At 43.0% G+C, this 4,864-nt stretch overlaps 1 pseudogene; it reads left to right on the forward strand.

The window, feature by feature from the left end:
- The first annotated feature begins 321 nt into the window (after positions 1-321).
- On the forward strand, positions 322-2,967 carry LOC107104676 (annotated as a pseudogene).
- The last annotated feature ends 1,897 nt before the right edge of the window (positions 2,968-4,864 follow it).

Below are 4,864 nucleotides of genomic sequence, written 5' to 3' on the forward strand. Positions count from 1 at the left end.
GACACTTGGATCCACCAGAGTCATTGTATGCTGATTAAAGACTTTCCCCAATAGGAAGCCAAGTTACCTTCACAGGGACCCCACAACTAAGGTAGGGATCTGTGGTGAAGCCCAGCTACAAAGGGGTTAAGCAATTTAGAGCTTTTTGTCTCAGCGCTGGTGAGGAAACCAACCTGACCCAATCCCTTAGTGTCCTGGTTGGCTTCCTTAAACGGACTGGTGAAGATGGGAAAACTAATGTGGCTCTGCTGCCTGATGGTGACCATTGGACTAGTGCTCTTAGGGACTCAAACTGACCACCTGAAACAAAGGAAAACCAGAATGGTTTTTGATGGATCCACACCAAGTCATCCCTACAGCGCCAATATGTGGTGGCAGCATTCCAAGCGCGTTGCTGAAGGTTTGAATAAAATGGACTGTTATGTTTGTATTCATACAGACCGCTGTGGATGAGTTGCAAGTCCAGCACCATGGACAAGGTGGTTCATCATGGGATCATGGTGGCAGCTGCTGATGAAGATAGCATTACCATTTGTAGGATTGTTTTTCATATTTTTCCTTTTCATTTGTTGCTTAATACAGTGTCTCCAGTCAATGATTCAGAGAATGATAGGATCCACTCTAATCCAGTATTCAGCTGTAACTTATGTTCAACTCCGCCAAGATGCTGATAAAGATACTGATGATTTGCAACTGTGTAATATGTTACAAGGATAATGATCGCTTCCTTGGGGAGGATCGGGTAGGAATTTTCCTCAATTGGAGAGGTTTTGCCTACTCAAGGGACAGATTTTTGAAGCTTTTAACATTCTTGATACATCTTACATTTTTGCTTAAGTTTTACATTTTAATCTTTTTGATATTTTTGTTTTTTGCATATTGATCTTTGATTACTGAATTCCCTATCTGCAATGCATTTATGATGTGTGTGGTAAAAATCTTTTTAGAAGTGCTATATGCTAATGTTTATATGCACAACAGGAGGGAATGTTAGGTTTATTCAATGATGATTATTATATTAATGTGTGCTTATGAAACATTTGTGTGAGGGGATGCTCCACTCCTGTCTCATGATTCAGTCAGGAGACCATCCTGCCTTATCATTCTGATGGAGCATTCTGTCTTTATGAACTGATCAATTGTTCTGTCAGAACAATACTCTGTTTATAACCATGTGTCATGTTCTGTTAATAAAACGCTCTGCAGAGGAGGTCCGGTGGGAGACAGTATGTTTGAGTCTGGGGTTCAACTGTCTCTCCTGCAGAAGTTGTATCCATTACTGTGTATTTCAGTTCTTTTGCAAACCTACATTTATGAACCCAACACATGCTCTCAATCAACTTCTGGATCAAACCCTGACTGATAGCATTCCATATCTTCACAATCAATGCTTGCATTTTGTCAGAATTCCTATGCTTTTGTTTGCACATCCATCTCTTGATGATTGACCACAAGTTTTCAATAGGATTAAGATCAGGGGAGTTTCCAGGCCATGGACCCAAAATCGCTACGTTATATTACTAACTGTACTTCTGCACTCCACCAGTACGTGGTGACATGTTCAGATGAAGCTTCATGAACCAAAGCAATTTGGTCATACTGCTTCATCTCACCATCACTACATGTTAACTAAAGATATTATTAAATGTACATTATTGAATTTCTCTATGCACTTGAATTGTTTAAGTTAATAAGCATAAATAGTTAGAGGCACACAAATGTGTCAGGAATCCAGTTTTTGTGGGTGGTTTTTGTATTTCCTTTTCTCCTCCACCATTCTCATTGGTCCTCCCTGCACACCTGCAGCTCGTTGGACCATTATTTGGAGGAGTACTTAAGCCATGGACTGTCATTACCTCACCCAAGTTTTGGGTACTCTAGTCATGCTTAGATTAGAAGTCCTTCTCTACAGACTCCACTGATGGGAAGGTGTCTTCATAAGGGATAGAGGTCTGCACTGGAAGGAAGTGGCATGCCAAGGATGCAGTGGAAAAGGCCGAGGCGAGGCTACATCACAGCACCCTGGTGGGTACAGTGGCCACAGTGCGGGCAGGGCTGGGCAGCAACCCGAAGCCCTGCAACAGCAGAGTGACAGGGAAGGACATGCGTAAGCTCATCCAAGATGAGGTTCGGGCAGAGGTGGAAGAGGCTCACTTTAGCAGGGTGGTAGGCATGAGCAAGCAGGGGGCTTGGACCAAGTGGGAGCATGTTTCCAGCCATAAGATCACCTGGACTGATGTATGGAGGGTGGAGCCACATAATTCTAGGTTCCGGGTCCAAGCAGTGTATGATGTCCTCCCAAGCCCCATTAACCTGTTCAGCCGGGGCCTGATGGACTCACCTGCGTGTCAGCTCTGCCAGAGGAAAGGGTCTCTTGAGTACATTATAAGCTGCTGCCCAAATGCCCAGGGAGATGGCAGATACCGCTGGCGCCATGACCAGGTCCTGCGGGCAATAGCAGATACCATCTGCACTGGCATAAACACCAGGATGAGTCAACCTCTAAGCAGGAGCACAATTGCCTTTGTTTGAGCAGGGGAGAAACTGCAACCCTCCAAGAAGACCCAAGAGGGCCTGCTCACAACAGCAAGGGACTGGCAGCTCTAGGTTGATTTGGGGAGGTGGTTGCGATTCCCAGATTACACCACAGCCACATCACTCCACCCGGACATGGTGCTGTCATCAACTTCCACCAGGCAGGTTGTGCTGCTTGAACTAACTGTTCCTTGGGAGGACAGAATAGATAAAGCCCAGGAGAGGAAGAGGGCTAAATACGCAGAACTCGTGGCTGAGTGCCAGAGGAATGGCTGGAAGGCCTGCTGCAAGCCTATTGAAGTGGGCTGCAGGGGCTTCGCAGGCAGATCTCTACACCGTGTCCTTGGACTCCGAGGGATTTGCGGTCTGCATAGATGAAGAGCCATCAAGAACATCTTGGAAGCAGCTGAAAAGGCTTCACGGTGGCTCTAGTTTAGGAGGAGGGAGGTGGGGCGTAGCGCGCTACCTGGACACAAGTCGGGGAACTGATCACCTCTGGCTGGGACGCCCAAGTGAGGGTGTATGACTAAGACCCAAAACACCCAGTGACCTCAGGAGAGTCACTGAAGATCTGTCCAGGTTCCACCACTAGTTGTATTACAATTCGAACTAACACGGTGAAGCACTTGGAGAAAGAAGAGTCCTCAGGTTGTGTCCATCTCTGCTGCTGCTGGTAAATAGATTTCTTTGCTCTAAAGTCTTCATTATGATGTAAGGCTGTTGAAAATGAGACATCTCTGCTGTTGATATGTGGTTCAAAAGGTTTTTATTTTCCACTTGCACTGAAGAAGTATAAGCCTACATGACAGTTTATGGACATTTTGTATGTTTATAATTGTTTGTCTCTGTTATGTAAATGATGTGTTTTAATAAATATTTTTATTGTGAAATTATTGGTCTCATATTATTTTTACAAGTACCAGCCATTTTAGATTTACTCAATATGTATTTTAGATATTCCAAATGCAGTTCTTCCCAAATTAACTGTTCACACCTCTATCTAAAATAAATGTTTCACTTTCAGATATCCAAGATAATATTATTCCTATCTAAAATAGATTTTCTTGATGTCTAAATAAATAAATAAATTTTAGATTTCAATATTCCAATTGTTACTGGCCATGATTTTAAAAGCAGAAATGTGCCAGTGATAGTCTAATTAACAGCATCAAAAGAAAAACAAATGAGCTCTTCCTCAGCCATGGAATTAGTGGCGACAAAGAGAGTCTTGCAAGAGAAACTGCCCCTAAAAGTCTACCAAAAACAGTTCTGTCCATGCTGGCCTCCATTTTTATAATTCCAATGGGAAAAATATTCCCACGGTATTGGGAAGTGGGAGAAAACAACTTCCTGCGTGAGGTGCTCAAAAACATCCGACTCGTACGTATCCAAGCGTTGCATCAATAATCAGTTAAGTAAAAGTAGTCATTTCTAATTAAGATATGAATAATTCTATAAAAACTATCTGAAATGAGTAGTGATTTAAAAATCAGTTCTGCAGGTACAAAATTGATTCCAGATTACTTTAAATAGGGTGAGAGGTGATTAGGAGCCAGGCAGAATAAAGCAGGTGAACGACATGAATTAAGGCCAGCTATCAGGGCAGATCATGAAAGGTCCACACTGCCTTAAGATGGTGAGCTAAGTGGAGGCATCAGGTTCACTGATTAAATCTACAGAAATCATGAAGAAAATGTTGTCTGCGTCGCCATATTTGGGTATATGAAGAATTCATTGCAAAGAGATTAATGTTACTAAAGCAAAGCTAAAAGTTATACTGCAGCTCTGTGGATACGTTCCTGATCTACTGTGTTTGTTTTGGTCCTTCAAAGTTCAGGTTTGGTGAAGCTGGTGAGGATTGGCTACTGCTGGTTAGGGAGGATTTCCAAGGCACTGTAGGGAATTGTTGGCCTGGCTGAATAGGTGAGGTCTTCTGTACCCCTGTAAAGGGGTTGGGAGTTGCTATGATGGTGGCAGGGGCATATTTAGGAAATGTGGGGCCCTCCAAGGGGGCCTCTGAATTGAGAATACAATGCATAAAACAGACCCATTATACAGATAGTGTTGGAAAGGCAGAGACTGACTCATTCAGAGACACTTATCTGTAGTAAGGTGTTGGGAGACATCTAGTGGCTAAAAGTGGTAAGTGTGCCTTTTGTTCAGAACTGTGCAGCACTTTAATTAGTTGAAGACGGAGCTGAGAAGCATGTGCAGCTGAAGTTGTGTGTGTAGATGACAAAACGTAAGTGTAATATGATCAGAGTGACCTAAATGTTATGTTTTGAAAAAGTAGATACGCCATGTTTAATCCATGTCGCATATGATTGAT

This window comes from Cyprinodon variegatus, unplaced genomic scaffold (assembly GCF_000732505.1).
Source record: "Cyprinodon variegatus isolate N-32 unplaced genomic scaffold, C_variegatus-1.0 Scaffold1841, whole genome shotgun sequence".
NCBI classification, from domain to species: domain Eukaryota; kingdom Metazoa; phylum Chordata; class Actinopteri; order Cyprinodontiformes; family Cyprinodontidae; genus Cyprinodon; species Cyprinodon variegatus.